The 18,804-nt window shown below is 43.8% G+C and overlaps 1 protein-coding gene across 4 annotated transcripts in view; it reads right to left on the bottom strand.

The window, feature by feature from the left end:
• Positions 1 to 18,804, bottom strand: part of RAB30 (RAB30, member RAS oncogene family) — a 72,874-nt gene that overhangs the window by 15,447 nt on the left and 38,623 nt on the right. Inside the window, exon 1 of one of the 4 annotated variants that reach the window (XM_080816828.1) lies at positions 4,375 to 4,487. The exons of the other annotated variants lie outside the window; for them this stretch is intronic. The gene's annotated coding sequence lies outside the window, so the exon portion shown is untranslated. Of the gene's footprint in view, positions 1 to 4,374; positions 4,488 to 18,804 lie in introns of those variants that run through there. 4 annotated transcript variants of the gene reach the window in all.

The following is an 18,804-nucleotide window of genomic DNA, read 5'->3' on the forward strand; positions in this document are numbered from 1 at the left end:
AGAATACAAGCCTGTGTGCAGACAAGCTGGGGGTGCAAGGGAGCAGGAACAAAGGAGAGCCCATCCAAAGCTTCAAGGCAGTTTATTTGCACGTGGTGTATGCCTATGGGAAGAATGCCAAAGGACCGGGAGACTGAACAAAGGGGAAGGAGCTAGAAAGAAACCTTTCAGTCCCCTGCACGTCCCAGGCGTCTTGGGGTCCTAACCGTGGGAGTTATGGCCATCTTCCCCCTACCACCACTCTTTATGCTGCAGCAGGTGCCTTCTGCTCAGTCCTATGGGCTGTGGCATTTGCCACGTCCTCCCCAGAATGCCCTTCCTCCCACCTTTTGGTGCCACCAAGTCAATCCTGTAAAGCCCAATGGAAGCATCTCTTTGCCTCTGACTTTTTCACCGCTCTTCCCCAAATAAAGTGAAACACTTTCATCATTCCTCTGTCCTTAAACTTCAAAGGTCTGCCTCATCCTTGAGGGAAGGGACTGTATTTTTCAGCTCTATTTTCCTCGCCCACATGTGGGACAGTAATATTTAGTAAATGTGTACTCTGTAGAATTAAAAAGTTAATTAATAAGCCTATTGCTTAAGTGTAGGCCTTAGTTTCTCCAATTGTGCTAAAAAGAATATTACATGCTCTGTCTACCTCAGAGGACAGTTATAAGGATTTTTTAAAAAACTACAAAAGAGCTTTGGTACCCACAAAGCTCTATCCTGGTGAAAACCATTATTGTCTCTTGAGTACCTACTATAGTACTGTGCTAATCGTGGTAGGAGATACAGGGAGACAAGCTAGTCCCTGCCCCCGAGACTAATGTGAGAAAAGTTAAACAACAACCACAAAGTTAAATACAATTCAAAGGAGGAGTGGAGCTCATTTCATAAGGTGCAGGCAGAACAAGCCTGTGGACTCTGGAGGAAGAGGAGAAGGACAACCAGCGAGCCCAGGAGGTGAAGGGAGAGCTGGAAGAAGCTCCCAGCATCACTCCTACCAGCAGAGCTGAAGCTCAAGTGACTGCAGGTTCGCAGGGTCGAAAGAGAGCCCAATGCACAGAGACCAGTCAAGTAGCTGGGGGAGCAGATCCCTATGTGCACAGATGATTTCTGTGTGGGTTTTAACTTATCCTTGGAAAGATGCCTGACAACCAAGCCAACACGCATGTGGCAGCTCATGGGGTTCTCTCTCAGTTCGCTGGGACTGTGAAGGAAAAACAGTTCTCTGTCCAGAATCTGGGGCCATAAGCAGTGTTGAGTTCACTAATATGCCAGGCACTACACTTGGCACCTTACGGGTATTTCCATTTGTTTTTATAAGTCTCTGAGGCTGGTATTTATTACTCTGTTACCTATTTTACAGGTAAGTAAACTGAGGGGAGCCTGAAGTCATAAAGCTAACAGCCAGAGGTCAAGGTCAGAAGGCCTATGGTGTCACCAAAAGAACTCTAGCCTTGGAGCTGGAGAAACCTAGATTCAAATCCTGACTCTACTATCTTCTTCTTCTTCTTCTTCTTCTTCTTTTTTTAAAGATTTTATTTATTTATTTGACAGAGAGAGACACAATGAGCAAGGGAACACAAGCAGGGCTAGTGGGAGAGGGAGAAGCAGGCTTCCCGCTGAGCAGAGAGCCCGATGTGGGGCTCAATCCCAGGACCCTTGGATCATGACCTGAGCTGAAGGCAGGCGCTTGACCGACTGAGCCACCCAGGAGCCCCTCCACTATCTTCTAAGTCTATGCCTCTAGGTATAGAGTTTCTAGGTGAAACTTTTTGGACCCTCGACTTCCCTATCAACAAAATGGGGCTAATAACACCTTTATCACAGAGCTGTGATGCTTGAAGGGTTTACTGTCCCCCAAGGACAGTACCCGGTTCTTAGTCACCCAGACTCCTCAATATGACAACAGTTTTTCATGGTCAGTCTTCCACCTTTACTTTCAGCCCCTACCTCTCACCACTCTGCTCACACTCTGTGCTCTAGACTCACTGGATTTCTTCAGTTCCTGAAATGCCATAGGACTGCTTTCCCCTTCAGACTTTCACAAATACTGTTCCTTCTGCCCAGAACATGGGACACAACCTCCCCTCACCACCTCCAGCCCAACTAACTTTGAGTTCTCCTTTCAGTTTCACTTAAACATCTCTCTAGTATGCTCCTTTGACCTGAGAGGAGGTTGACCCCCTGCCATGAGCTCGCATGTTACACTTCCCCATCTTACAGTCATACTCAGCATGCTTTCCTGTACTTGTTTATGTATATCTGTTTTATGCTCCAAGCCCATCCCTCAGCACCTCCACCCTACACACACACACACACACACACACACACACATGAACACGCACACACACGTGCATGACTGTGAGCAGCATGGAAGCAATGATGTGTCTGTTTGGTGGAGTCCCCATTCCTAACCCTCCCCATCATAGTCACTGTCATCCTTGCCACTATCATCATCATCATCATCATCTCATTCTATATTATGAACTCATTTAATCCTCATAACACTCCTAACAGGTGGACACTATTAGCATCCAAATTCCGAATACTGAGGCACAGAAGAAGCTAAATAAGAAGTCATGAAGGTCCCACTTAACTGGAGCCTAGGTCCAGCCCCGGTGGACGTCCTTGGCACAATACCCATAGTGCCTTTCTCAATGCCTGACTTACGGCAGAAGCTTAAGCAAGATCTGATGAGCTGAATGCTAAAGGGCGAGCACTCCATAAAATGTGATTTCCTTTTTCTCTTCCCCTCTGGCTTCACATCCAAAACTCTTCCCACCACCCTGTAGTAGTTTAAATAAGAATCAAGGACAGACTCTAGATAAAGACTCCGGGATGTGGAATGTTAATTAAAATTCAAGAAAGCTGTTAAAAGTGACAAGAAAATAAAACTCAGGGATAGGGACAGGGATAGCAGGAGGACAGGAGGCTCTGTGGGCCCCACATGGACCACAACTGACGGCTTCCATTAGCCAGTGAACAGGGACCACAGGCCTGGACAGCATCCTTCTGTGCTCAGAGGCTTGCCACACATTTACTCCTCCATCTTTGGCAGAAGTCAAAGACAAAAAGCAGAGAATTCAGAGGAGAATGTCCAAAGAGAAAGGCCTGAGAAACAGGGCTCCTAAGGGGTTTTACAGTGCCCAAATTCTGCACCTTCAGGAAAAGAAGGGAAGAGTTAGGTGGTCTGAGTCAATGCTCAGTCAGGTCTCCTGTGGCCACCAGTTGCAGAGAAAGCCACAGAAGACAAGTTAAGGCTTCCCTCCTTTCCATAAGAAATCACTTTGATGCTCTGCTGAATGTTATGGGGTTTTTTGTTTGTGTCTTTGTGTGTTTAATAAACCTCTGGGGGAAGCATTTGGTCTCTTTAAAAATCAGGCCATCTGTGACAAAGGTTGATAAACTCTGCATTACCTGCGGTGGTTACAGTTCTGTTTCTAAGAAGAAACACGCGGCTCAATGAACAGCTCACAAGATTCTCTGAAAACTATGCTCTGAGGAAGCCCTGCTGATCGGGAAGTAAGGTAACAGCTCAGGCGTCACCAGTGACCATGGGATAAGACAGCATCCCAGGAGCAGCCACTCAGAATCAGCGAGTGCCACAGAGCCCTAAATTGACAACAAAAATTACACCTTGTCTGGGCTGCCAACATGTCATAACATCTGCTACTGACCAAGCACTATTCTAAGGGGTTTTACATACTATCATTGTTAATAATAATCATCACTGACACTTATTCAATGCTTATAATGCACCAGGCACACTTCTGCATGTACTTATTTAATTCTCACAACAACTCTATGGGGTAGCTATTATTACCATCACCATCCCCAGCTTCCTGGGGAAACTGAGGCACAGAGAGGTTATCCTGAAATCTCATGGCTAGTTAGTCTTAGGACCAGGATTCAAATCTAGATCTTTCTGACTCCAAAGTCTGGCTTCTCCTAAAGTAGGAGCTGCTGTCCCTTGCCCTGTGGTAGACAGCACTGCTGTACTATCATAAGAGCTGAGGCACAACTGAATGGAAACCCCACCCCTGTGAGCTGCAATATTCTAGAATCTCCCTCCTCTTGAAGCAGCACACCCACATTGATAGGGCCACACAAAATTATTCCAGATCATACAAGCACAGCTCCTCATCGTGCCTTCCAAGCCCAGGTCTCTGGGGACGCTGACCTTCCCCCAAATAGCACTCCCACAATTCATTCATCCATGTAACTGAGTACTGGGCATAGGGGCAATAAACAGGAACACTACTCAGATGAACCAGCAAAACCCCAAACATCAGAATCACCACAACAGCTCAACATAAATGGATGTATGAATAAGATTCAAAAAAGGAAAGATAGATGAGGAAAAGAAAAGAATGAGTTTAGGGGCACCTGGGTGGCTCAGTCGGTTAAGTGTCTGACTCTTGGTTTCAGCTCAGGTCATGATCTCAAGGTCTGGAAATCAAGCCCCATGTTGGGCTCTGCAATGGGCATGGAGCCTGCTTGGGATTCTCCTTCTTCCATCTCCCTCAGCCCCTCCCTCCCCTAAAAAAAAAAAAAAAGAAAGAAAGAAAAGAAAAGAAAAAAATGAGTTTAGAAAAGATATAGGAAACAAGATGTACTGTGGAAAAAAAATCTAAAACAATGGGATTTTGGTAACATAAACCATTTATCAAAGTGACCTTTAAAAAAAAAAACAAAACGACACTGTATTCACTGTTGCACATCAGTACATTTCTCCCCCCGCCCTTCAGGGCTCAGTATAACAGATAAAGTCAAGGATTCTGGTGAACAGAGGCCTGATCCCTCCCCCAGCCCTGCTCCAGAAAATGATATTTGGGGGACTTGTCCTTGTTCAAAGACCATGTGTCTCACTAAATCCTTTTCCCTTTCAGGGCCTCAACCTTGAAGAGTAAACTGAAGGGGTTGGGTGAATAGGCACCATGGTCCTTCTGAAAGCAGCATGTGCTGCCACTCTCTCATACCTAAGAGGCAGCATGGGTACTGACCTCCAGAGATCTGGGCTGGGGGCACCTGGGTGGCACAATCAGCTGAAAGTCCATCTCTTGGTTTAGGCTCAGGTCATAGCCTCAAGGGTTGTGGGACAGAGCCCCACGTTGAGCCACATAAGGCTCCCCTCAGCAGGGAGTCTGCTTGAAAATTCTCTTCCTCTGTCCTTCCCCAACTCTGTCTGTCTGTCTCTCTCTAAAATAAATAAATAAACTTTAAAGAAGAGAGAGAGAGACCTGGGTCTGCTGAAGAGCTGTATAAAGTTTCCTCATCCATAAAATGGGGATAACAGAATCTATTATCATTGAACTGCCTGAGAGGCAAATAAGATAATACATGGAAAGTGACATTCAAAAAATACAATAATCAAATGAAATATTTGACGAGTTATATATACTGCTTGCAGAAAATACAACCAAACAAAATGAAAGAGAAAACAATTTGTAATCTCTTTCCCTAAGCAAATCCCCTCCTGGGGATAATTATAGTTAACATTTTGGTATACATCCTTCTAGGTTTTTTTGTTTATATACACTCACCTATATGTATGTAGATTTTTAAATGTATGGATTTTAAAAACAAAAACAATTATAACATTATACAATATTTTTTTTTGTTTTCTATAGAGTGGTATTTCCCCCAAACCCCCAAAATTAAAACTCATGGTATACCAACAGAACTGATTACCAAAGACCCTCAGTGTTCACTCAACATTTGCTCCTATGACCCTAAATACCCAAGAAAGGGGTGGCAAGAAGATAGATAGCTTCACAGTGATACAACTTCGAGAAATACTAAACACTAGAACCCAATCTTAAAGACTTAAAAGTTCAAAAAATTCGCATAATGAAGAAAACTGATTTTGTTTAACCTAGGATTCACCAAACGTGATTTTAACTGAGAATACTTTTCTTATATCACACCTAACAAAAATGTATCTCGCTACTAGGGCTCCATGAAACATCAGTATAGTAAATGTTATTTTACAGCACTTGAAATCAGGGTTGCCACCCAGGGAGGGTTGTTACACGAAAGAAAATAAAATAAAGGAAGAGAAGGAAAAGGAAGGGGAAGGGAGAAAGAGGACACCCAGATAAATTTCAATTTCAGATAGCAACAAATACATTTTGATATTATGTTTGTTCCAAATATTGCCTGGGACATATTTTTAGTATGTAAATATAACCCAAATATTGCATGGGACATACTTATACTAAAAAGTTATTAGTTGTTTATATGAAATTCAAATTTACTGCGCAATCCTACCCAGAGAAAATCGGAGTAGTCAGATTTACTGGAAACAGAGGCTCTAAACACAATCTCACACCTACCCAGATTGTGGAGGGAGGTCGGCAGGGCATGAGAAACAAGATGTGCCTGATGAATCCAAAACCACAAGGGAGAAATAAAGAAGGGCAACAAGTAACATTTGTAGAAGGCATTACTGAGCGTGGGTACTCTAGCATCTAGGCCAGACTCCAGGGCCCAGGCTCAGACTGGCATAGAGCATGCTCTGCAGGGGAGTTTCTCCCTCCTGGACAGTCTCAGAGCAACTGTGGCCTTTCCTCCCAGTCCATCTCCACATGTGCACCTGCCTGGTGGAGGGGGGTGTGCTCTATGCATCTGCTGCCCCTGCTGTCCTTAAGGCCAAGGACCATGCTTCAGGAAGACACTCATGTCAGCTTATTCAGGGCCACGTTCAAGTAGACACTGAATTCAAAGTGTTTGATCTTTCACTCTAACAAGGTTCTGTCTCAGGAAGCTCATTAGTGCTTAATTACTAGAAGGCAATTACTAAACATTACTATAATCAACTGCTGCAAGCTCACTTGCTTTACATAAGCTGCTAATTTCATGTTATTGCAAGTTAATTATTCTCCTTGGCCAGGGATGTCAAACACCCACCTGGGCCATGGCTGCTCCTCATTCAGCAGGCCATAATCTCCAGCATTCTGACGCGGCCTTTTACCGTTCACAAAATGTGGTCACAGACATGATCTCATCTGCACCTGCCAACAATCTCACGAGCTGCTTCTTATCATTCATTATGCAAGTGAGGAAATTGAGAGTTGAAGTAATGAAGTGTCACGCTAAGTCCCACACTAGTGAGTTGCAGCGTGGCCTCTCCATCCTAGCCATGGAGGATGTAAGGAATTTACATTCTATCATTATTTATTTATTTATTTGACAGAGAGAGAGACAGCGAGAGAGAGAGGGAACACAAGCAGGAGGAGTGGGAGAGGAAGAAGCAGGCTTCCTGCTGAGCAGGGAGCCTGATGCGGGGCTCCATCCCAGGACTCTGGGATTATGAACTGAGCTGAAGGCAAACGCTTAACAACTGAGTCACCCAGGCACCCCTACATTCTATCATTCTCGATACCAATAATCACAGCTGAGGCTTATTCAATGCTTATTATGTGCCAGGCGCTCTTCCTCATATATGTACTCATTCAAGTTTCACAACAATCCTGGGAGGAGGGTACTATTATCATTATTATTATCCCCAGCTTACAGAAAAGGACACCTGAAGTTTCCATCAAAATCACACAGCTAATGAGTAAAACTGCCAGGATTCAAAACCCACATCTTTCTGGGTAAAAATTAAGTTGGAACTCTATCTCACTCCTTATACTAAAATAAATTCCAGATGGATTAAAGATTTGGATTTTGAAAAATGAAAACACAAGAGTACTAGAAGAAAGCATGGTGTATATAAAATCTTAAAGTGGGGAAGGCTTTCTAAGAATTACTCAAAATCAAGGCCATAAAACAAAGAGATTGACCAATTTGACTACAGAAGTTTTTTAAAAACTCTTCATGGCAGAACAAGAAAAGATGAACTGATTAAAATATCTGAAATAAATATATAACTAAGGACTAATTTCCTTAAATGCTTCAAGAGTTCCCACTAATCAATAAAAAAATTGAATAAATCAATAGAAAAAAATGGACAAAGGACACAAGCAGATAGTTTATAAGACAGGGAAGAAAAATGACACTTACATATTTTTTAAAATGACCAACTTTACTCCTGAGAGTAAATTCAAGCTCTAATGTATAATTAATAATTATAAATTTAAACAATTAAGATTATAATTATAAATATTATTTTAAACAAGATGGTAAGTTGTAATGAAAACTATAATGAATTCAAAAGCAGAAGCCATTTTTCACTCCAGATTGGCAGAGTTCCCTCTGCGAAGGAGAGGGTAGGGAGAAATGGGGTACCGGTATGCCACTGGTAGGAGGTAAATCAATCCAACCTCTGTGGAGGGCAATATTGATTTACAACTAAAAAGGCTATTACAAACCCTCTGACCCAGCAATTCCACTTCTCGGAATCTATTCTACACTTACATAATATACGCGCACAAAGACACATGTGGTAGGATATTCATTACAACGACGTCTGTACTAACAAATATGAAAAACAACCTAATAGTCCATCTGCAGGAAAACAGTGGTAATATTATGAAAACTATACAGCAGTATACCGTGCAGCCTGCCGTGGACATCTGCAAGATGCCTTAAATGAAAGAAGCAAGGTGGAAAATGGTATGCATAGTATGAAAAGGGGGCATTTAGTTATTTATCTGCATAAGCATAAAACATCTCCAGAAAAAGGCACGACGGCATTTGCTTCTGGGGAAGGTGTCATATCTAGCTGTAGGAAGGAGGGTAACTTCCAACTCTTACATTGTATTCCAACCTTCTACTCAGTCTGCAGCGCTTGCAAGGCAAGACAGTTTTCCTAACACAGTGAGAGAAGTCTTTATTTAAAAAAAATTCTGTTGGGGTGCTCTGTTTCTATCTTTCAGTCTTTCTCTTTGCTCTGCTGCACCCCTGCACATGTCAGGGGAGGAATGTCCTCCCCACCTGTGGGGTTGCTCTTCCCTGCTCACTGTGTGTGCCACTGCTTTCTCTACTAAACCATGTCCCAGTCCAGGAAAAGCCTACACGGTGGACTCACTCTTTCATACCAACTTCCCTCAGGACCGAGCCTCCATCGCACGGCAGCCAAAACCAACTGACAGAACCACAGTCTGAACAATTTCACCAGTAAAAACAAAACTCTCTCACATTTTGTATCATGAATCATAGCTCAGAAATTACTGCCCTCTGACACAGAATCCTCCTGAGGAAGGAGGAGGAGCCTATCATTTTCTCCCCATTTTATAGAAACAGGCTTTGAAATCAGGAATGACTTGCCTCAGGCCACGCGGCACGTGAACAACAGAGCCAGAAGGGCACACACCCGGGTCCCCTGACTCTAACTCAGAGCTGCCACCAGGACAAACAAGCTCTGCAAATATAAATCCCTACTGGGCAAGGCCGCAGGCACAGCACCAGGGGAGGCTGCCATGGACTGATGATAGGAGGGAGCTCAAAAGCAGCCCTTGGGAATATTTTTTTCAGACATGTAAAAAAATTAAAATTAAAATTAAAACATAGGCCTGAGATCTCCACAATCAAACATTTTAGTTTATTCCTTGTATATGTCACCTTTTATAGCTTCCTATTTCCCAGACACACGCAACGGATTTGGGATACCAGGCAGGTAAGGAAAATGAAAGTTAATCCATGAAACAGCATTTCAACGGCACTACCCAAAGCCAATGTCTGAATTCCCTCGTTGAAGTCATAGTGCTCTTTCCCCTTCCCTCGTGAGAAAGCGTCCCTGCACTGAGCATAGACTTGATTTTCCTCAGAGGTGAGAGGAGGAGAGACAGCCACAGCGCAGCCACAGCAGCCACCTGGGCCCCCATTCCGTTAGCTCCCCAGGCGGAACTAGTCTGATTTGCAGCTTAGCACTGGGGCGCAGGTGCTTCACAGTGTCTCGGGTGAGCCAGGAAATACTGGCACCGTGTTTCCTGGGGTAAAAGATACCTTTCCCACTCATTAATCCCTTTCCAAGATGGGGGGGGGGCTTCTGTATGCAAAACATGTTTGCAGAACTGATCTGAAAAATGTCTTCCCAGACCCAACTTGCTGTTTCCATCGTCTGCACAAGCAGGCCAGGCTCCCTCCCTCATCCTTCTCCAACAATAAACAATATTGCCCAATGCCCGCCCCGTTGTGTTCTCTAAGTTGGGGACTGTGTCTAATCTCTCTTCTGCAGAAGCTTTCCTGCGCTTGTTTGGCTGGACCGGAAGGGCCTCCTTATCAGCCACCCTCAGTCTCCTCCCCCAGGCTGAGCACACAAAGCAGCATTGCCAGGCTGCCAGGGGGCAGGGCTGCAGCCCCCAAGAGGGCTCATACACTTCCCTAGCCTTAGGGACCCAGGGCCTTGCAAGGACAGAAGTGTCTCCTTCCTGGCCAGAAGACTGTCACTCCAGGCTGGACCCTTCCTTCAGCTGTTTAAACAGATTCCCTCCTCACGGGAAGCATGAGAAAAAGTGAAAGGGAAGCAAGTGTCCACATGGTCTGGGACTCATATGGCTGAGAATAAAATACAGGAATTCTCCCAAGTCTGTCTTTCAAGTTTGTGCCAGGTCCTGTGTCACTCAAGAGAATGACTACTTGTTTAGGGCCTATGTATTTCCCGTGGGGGAGGAGGGGATGTCTTTGTTACCCTTACTGTCAGTAAGATTTTACATCTATAGAGCACCTCAAGTTTGCTAGGTGCTTCCCTGTAAATGATCTTACCCGCATCCTGGCAAATGCCTCTGTGAAACTCTCCTTCAACACGGCCCCCCAAACACACACACACACACACACACACACACACACACACACACGCCATCTGTCACCAAAGCCTGCAGAAGTTCCATCAGACATGTAGCTGGAATTCCTCCCTGGCACCACCTTTGTCCCTACTACACCACGCTGGCTCAGGCCCAGCCTGAAGCTCGGTGCTCACCCAGCCAGGCTACCATGGACTTCTGAACAGGTGAAGTATATACCAAGTGGCACAATGTTCCTCAATAGCAAGTTTTCAATATTCATCAAAAGTCTTAACAATGTCCATACTCTTTGATCCAACAGTTCTGCTTCTGGGAATTTTCCTAAGGCATGATGCAGTACGAAAGTTCATTCCAGTATTACTTAGAATTGGCCCCAGAATGGAGAGAGGAGTAAAACCTCCATACGACAGAGAAGAGGTCATATTTTTGTTTTGGTTTTTCTTTGAGCCACATGATGTAACATTATGAAATATATACTTGGAAGGAAATACATTTTTAAAATGCCTACCTTACCTCTGAGTAGTGGGATTATGGATAGTTTATTTTCTTCTTTATGAATGTATATCCTTTCTAAATTTTCTTCAAGAAATGTGACATTTACAGATAATACACATTACTAAAATATCATAGAGGCGCGATACTAGTGAGGGAAACATGGGACAGACACACATGTACACAGCTAGTGACCATCCAATTTGCTCTTCTAGGAAATAGGCTCTTACTAGGTACAAACCAAGAGCGGTAACAGAGTTCAAACCTTTCATGTAGTGAGCTCACTGCTGGGAATTCACTTTAAGGAAAGAACTGAACAAGCTCAAAATGCTAAATGAACAAAAATGTTCATTGCGTCTTATCTAAAAGAACTGGAAACGATCCAAATGTCCAACAAGGGATCGTTCAGCACGGAACATCAACACCATGGAATGCGGGGCAGCCATTAGAAATGCCAATTATGAAAACTATGTGGAAATATGAAATAATGTTGACAACAGGCTATAAACTAAAGAGAATACACAAAGCTGCATTTCTCAGGAATACAGCTATGAAGAACAAGCATGTATGTGAACGACGGCATTTCAAAAGGAAGAATGTTAGGATTATGGGATCACAGGGAGCTTTTTTATTTTTTAAGTTTTGTCCTTTTTTGTTTCTTTTACAAGTTTTTGACATTTTGAGTGTACCACAGGCACTTTTTTCAAAACATGGAAAACAAAGAAAAGGGGAAAATAAATTACCAAAAGGAACACAATCACCATCAGCATTTGGATGTGTTCCTCCCTGTCCCTTTTTCCTATGCACTGGATGGTTTGGTTTGGTTTTTATCACTGTAATCATGTCAACGTTTTCTTTAAAGCAGTTACAAAATCATTTCAGTTTGTTTAAAAATTCAGTGAACCTCCCCTAAGACCTGCAAGAGAACACAGCAGTGGGGTTTCTCAAGCACTATCAGGAGAGTTTACCTAACACAGTGTCCATTTGTAAACAAAAAACGGACATATTGCGCCACTGTCACAACAGATGGATTGACGAAAGTTCCTCGACACTTGCAGAGGCCCCTTAGGCTCACCTCAGTAACTGTACGTCAGGGGCAAGGAGAAGACTGTTACCAAAGCAGACATCATTGGAAACTGGAAGCAATTTTACCAGACTTTGAAAACAAAAAAAATACAACAATGTACCAAGTTTTCACATCAGAAAAAAGCATGAAGGGAACAAATACAGACGGCCATTAGGTCCAGAACATTTACCCTCCTTTCTATCTCTCACATCCTCATTCTCCTGTCTGTCCACCTGTCTTGACCTTCACTGGGGCCACCTTCTACCTTGGCAGCTGCTGCCCGTGTTTCACATCCAGGCCACATGGACTCCTTCCACGGAGAGGCACAGAGACAGGGAAAAATCACTAAGCAGTGCATGAACTCTGCTGCTCCCTAAGTGAGTGTGGCCCTGGAAAGAGAGACGGGAGACTGAGTCGGCTGTCGCTATGGAGGGGCTCAGTTTCTGCAGGAGTGTGACGCTTTTGTGCTTTTCGATCAACAGAGCCCCTCAACACAAACTGACTCTTCACCTTGTACATGCATTGCACCCAAGGCTGGCCTTCGTCCCAAGGCTGGGGAAAAGCTGCTGCCTTGAGCTGAATGAGACAGGTCACGCTACTATTTGCACAGCAAGCCTCACTCAACTACTCCTCACGTCAAGGACAAAGGAAACTGCGTTTTCTGCCTTAGAGGCTTTTAGAAACTAACCCAGGTACAAGATGCAATGCCACTCCACAGCAACCTTTCCAAAGAACTCATCTGACCATGTCATTCCCACACTTGAATCTCCTCAGGGGCTCCCGGCTGCCCACACAAAGCTGTGAGAGGAAGTACAGTGCCCCGGTGAAGAGGGCAAACTTTGGAGTCCTGCCTCTGCCCTCTATGAATTGGATGGCCTTGGGCAAGTTCCCTATCTTCTTGGTGCCTGTGTTTCTTTATTTGTACACAGGGATAATTACAGTAGCTACATCATAGGGTCATGGTGGGATTAAAGGAATCAGTGAAGAACAAAGAAAAGAGTCTGGCATAGAGGAAGCCCTCGGCAAGAGTTACGTGCCGTTCCTGTTATTGCTATTGTTGGAGAAAGTTCAAATTCTCTAGCAGAGCATACAGAGCCAGCCATGACTCAGGCCCTGCCCCTCTCTCTGGCTTTGTTTCTCGTGACCTTAGAGTTACCACTGCCACTGAGATCATGCAGCCACGCCAGGCTCCCAGAGTGCAGACCCCAAGGAAGGTTCACTCCTCCACACCTTTACTCACACAGCCAGTCTCTCCTTGTTGGCTGGTGAACAACCACAGATCTCTGAAACCGTCCTTCGCCCTCCAAGTGGATTAGCCACTCCCTCCTTTGTACCTCTGCTCCGTACTATTATGACTCTCTTCATAGACACTTTATTATCTTCATTGATTTATGTATCCTACTTCCACCACTAGACCTTCAAGACGGAGGCCCCTATGAATTCTTAACTGTATCCCCATTGCCTGGCATTCAGTCAACCCTAAATATTTATTAAATAAATGCAAAGAAATATTGATCAGAACACACAAAGCTGGAAATACTTTTCAGAGAACCTAAACACCAGGATTTAGAAATCAAATCCCAAAACACTTGGACTCTAAGGAGAGTTAATTGGAAGAGATCATATAACCAAAGAAAAGAAGAAAATTATGATTTCCCAGGAGAAAGTCAAACCTTGTTATAATGCAATGTCTGTGTATATTAGGGAATGGGGACAGAGGTGACATTAATAATGGTTCTGAACTAGCTGATGCTGACTATTCATTAAATAGTACTTTTTAAACCTTTTCTTCAGAAAAATGTAGTGTCATAGCTGACTGGGGAGTACCTTTCATCTTGCAGAGAATGCAGGCTATCTCAATATAAAATACTACAGGAGACCCAGACTGTAAGAAAGAAAGAGAATTAATTTTTCTTGGGTGTCCATGATAAGCCAGATACTTAAAAAATAACATATTTTCTATTTATTAAATACAATATGCTTGACACAGAACTATTCACTTCATGTGCATTCTCAAGTTTAATAGTGTAAGTCCTGAACAACTCTGAGATTAAGTATAAGGGTCTCTATTCTACAGATGAGAAAAACATATCCCCACACCCCACATACTTCGAGTGAGCATCTACTATGCCAAATACTGATCTAGGAGGAGAGGATACAGCAATAAACGAACAGAAAAAGGTTCCCCCACTTCAGAGAATATACATTCCAGTCGGGCAACAAGCAGAGCAATGAATGAATGGGGATACGTTAACGAACAAGGAAGTATTTCACGCTGAAGGAAGAACTAGGGCAAAGGCCCTAAAATGAAAATGGACTTTGGCAAGTTCAAGGAACCAAAGCCAGCACACTGAGGCTGATGCACTGTCAGTGAGAAGCAGGTTGGGTGAGTGACACGGGGCTGGTCACAGAGACCTTGGTCTGTCAGGGTAAGGAGTGTGGATTTCATTCTGAGAACAATGGGAGGCCCCTTGGGGGGAGGGGGAGAACAGGGAAGGAGTGTGGCACAAACTGACAAATGGTGTTAAAGATTTCTCTGGTCTCTGTAATGGAGGACATTATGGTATGGATACAAGTAGAAGCAAGAAGTCTAGTTAGGAGGTCACTGCAAGTGGTCTAGGAAGAGGATGATAAGGCTTGGACTAGGGTGTGCGTGGTGGAGATGGTAGGAGGTGGTTATGGTGGGAGATGGTGGGAAGGGATGGCCTACATTTGGAAATGTTTCTGAAGACAGAAAAATTAGGACTTGCTGAAGGAATGGATGACAATAAGGAAGAAAGAAAGAAATCAAAAGCAACGCCTAGATATTTTGGCTTGAATGCTTGGAGAGGGGATAGTAGCACCATTTACTGAGGTGGGGAAGATTGAAGGAAGAACAAGTTTTGGGTGGAGACAAAGTCAAGAGTTCTCTTTCACTGGTGTGAAATGTGCAATGCCTCTTAGGTACTAACTGGAGTTCCAGAGTCTGGAGTCTGGAGTCTGGAGTTCCAGAGAAAGTCTGAGGATAAAGATACAAATTTGAAGATCATTAGCAAACAGATGCTACTGAAAGCCACTGGATTAGAGGAGGATACCTATGTCTCAGAGAAGAGAAGGAGGCCATTTCAGAACATGGAGCACATCACCGTTTAGAGGGGGAGAAGAGCCCCAAGAGGCAGAAAGAGACCCAGGAAAGTAGAGTGTCCAAGAAAACAGCAATCAGCCTTGTCAAATGCTGCTGAGAAAAGGAGTAAGATTAAAAGAAAGCAGTGACCTTCCACTTGGTCACATGAAGGTCATTCATTAATTGACACTGACAAGAACAGTCCTCCTGGAACAATGGGAAGAAAAGGCAAAGGAAAGGCGTCAAAACCCAAACTATGGACAGCCTGTAAGTTCTATAGAGAAAAGGAAACTGAAGACAGCTAGAGGGGGATATAATGTCAACAGAGGTGTAAACTAATTAATGAATTTATTTTGGAATATTTAAGGGATAAAATTAGAAAACGTTTTGGAATATCAGATGGTGTGGAGGAGGGGGCTGTTGTTTATTTTCAGATAGGAAATACAAGGGCATGTTTATTTGCTACTGAGAATTATCCAGTGATGAGGGTAAATCTGATGATGGTAGAGAGAAGGGGCTTAATTACAAGATCAAAAATCTACAAGACTTAATCTTAACAAAATTAATAATGTGCCCAAGGTAAAAGAACTCGTAGTCTGGGGAGCTGGGATGGATACAAATCCAGATCTGTTTTGACTTCTAAGGGTATCCTTTTATCGCCACTGACTATAATATAATACAGAAGCATTTACAAAAGACCCCAATTCCAGGAGTTAGAAGGAATCATGAGAGAACTTTGGAGCACCAACACAAACATACACCCCCTTCTATATAAGCAAGCTCTGTTCATCCCACAGACTGGCAAATGTCATTTCTATTTGCACACTTGGTTGTGGTTCTACTAGCTGTAGGACCTTCTGTTGTTTCCCTTATATATTCAGAGTGGGTTTGAGGAGAGGACAGGGACAGAGATAAATCACAGTGCAGTGTAAGGGGGAACACTATTGAATAAACTCTCTAATAACTATACTAAGGAGGTAAAAATGTGTTTTTAATGTCAGTTGTGCATTTATACTCAGCAAAAGAGAAGACAGGAATTGAGGTACACAGTCATTGTTTCTCTCTTCTTTACACAGCTATCTCAGGAAGCAAGTGACTGTAATGACGCCAAGAAGTGGCCTTTCGTCACCTGTTTCCCAGGCCCACTCCTGCCCTACCACATGGTGGCACAGCATCACCTTTCTCACCCCTAGCTTCCCATTACCTGTTCTAGTTTATCTCTTCCTTCAGAGCAATAATGATGCCACCTCCCGCATGAACTGCTCCCTGATCTCTCCTTCTCTGAACTTTTATAGCACTGAGAACTAGTACCACATAAATCTGGCTCTTGATCATATGAAGACTTAAAACTATTCCCTGATTCAAGTATCAGAGTGAAAGTAAGAGTACTTTTCAGTTAGAAATTCAATATAGTGTTTGGCCATTGTTACTCTGAGAGGTAGCTTAGTAGTACAAAGATAAAGGTGGTTCTGGCTTGAAATTGTGGCTCTGTTCCAACTCTAACATGCTAAGTAATCTTGGGCAAGTCACCTTTGGAACCTCAGCTCCCCTACCTAGAAAATGGGAATAATATGACCATCTCCCACCACCAGGGTTTGTATCTGAAACATGCTGGACAGTTTGCTCTTTGGCTGAAAACCCTACAAACCCCTGGTTTTCGAAACCAGGTCTGAAATGCTTCAACCAGCTCACAACATCTTGTCAGCTTCTCCTCACTCCTAGCCTACCTCACATTTCCGGCTGATGATTATAAAGTCATCATTGTATCTCTCACCCCATGCTTTGTCTTCTGGTCCCTTCAGTTCCTCTAACCTCACTCCACCTTGCTCAGGTAGGTTCTCCCACATTACCCCAATCATAGCTTCATCACTACATTCACCCCCTTGCTTAATTATTTACAGGATCACCTATGCCATAAAACAAGGGTTCCCTGAAGGAAAAGACTGAATTTTATTCATCTTTGTATCCCCAGCAGCACAGTGCCTGCCATAGGTACTTAGTTCTTTAAAGATTTAATTTATTTACTTGAGAGAGAGCAACAGAGAGTGCATGAGCAGGGGGGAGGGGAGGAGGGAGAGGGAGAAGCAGATTCCCCACTGAGCAGGGAGCCAGACAGGAGTCTCAATCCCAGGACCCCGGGATCATGACCTGATCCGAAGGCAGCCGCTTAACTGAGCCACCCAGGTGCCCCAGTACTTATGTCTACTTCACCATTCTGATGTCCATTTCTTCATCTATGAAATAGGAAGACTATCACCTACTTGAAGGGATGGAATTAAATCTAAATATTCAAAGTTGACCACAGGTGGCTATCATATATAACCAGCCTCAGCATATTTGATTTATATTCTCAGCATCTCCTGGTTTTGCTTCCCTATTCTGTTCTTTAGGATCAAGCTCTTACACTGGCCCTGTGTCCTTGCTGTGAGCCCTCTCCCCCACCCATATCCTTGATCAGCAAGGGCCCCAAGCTCCAGACCTGTCTTGAGTTCCCACCCGTGATGGTGTCCTCCGAACTGGGAGGATGACTTAGCGGAGGCACCAGTGCAGAACCACATACATTTCTTGAGTACCTTTGTGTCAGGTAATGTCCCAGATGCAGAAGTAACACAAGATGCACAGGGAATTTAGGTTCTGCTGAGGGTAAGGGAAGAGACTGGGAGACAGATGAAGGCAAGACAATTCAAAGAAAAAGGCTGTATACCTCTGGGGAAATTCAGGAAAACCTTAGAGGAAGTGGTGTTTCAACTGGGCCTTAAAGAGCTGAGGGGTTATTTCCAGGATCGTGCATTTTCCTCAAAACACAGCACCAAAATTCTCCTGCTCCTCTGATGGAAAGTAAGATAAACTGAGGAAACGCAGCCTCCTGCATGTCCCTCTAGGAGAGTCACACTGCACAGCAGGGAGGCTGACAAATCCCGAAGTACAGAACCCTATTTAAGTGTGTTTAATCCAGCACCCCAAATTTGTCTGCCCACTAGTTCTCTGTTTCTTTCCCCCTGGAGGCTCTATGTGGCATTTTGAGAAAGGAACTGGAAACAAACGAGAGGTTACTGTTAACCTTTTAAAGTTGTATATTTGCATTTTAACAGGACCTCTCCTAGATAATATTTTAACATCAGATGCTTTTAAATAATGTAATCAGCAATTTAAAAAATTCTCCTGGCACTTGGTCCAAAATGAAAAAGCAATGGGAGACTTTGCAGAACGAAGTAGCTGTTGAGACAGAACAAAGTGACTCCTTTACTGCGTAGCGGTGTACAGACCACAAGCCTTTCTATCCAGGGAGGGAGGGAAAGAACGCATCTCTGCCGGAGTCCATTCCTTCTATGGAAGGATGTTTACACTCTCGCACCGCGCCCCCCTCCCTCTCCAACATGCTGACTGGGTAAAAAAAACCAGACTTAAAAGCAAAGGGAACAGCGTTGCATAACAAGCCAGCTAGGCATGTTTCCCTCCTTAATACT

The sequence above is a fragment of the Martes martes genome (assembly GCF_963455335.1).
Source record: "Martes martes genome assembly, chromosome: 10".
NCBI classification, from domain to species: domain Eukaryota; kingdom Metazoa; phylum Chordata; class Mammalia; order Carnivora; family Mustelidae; genus Martes; species Martes martes.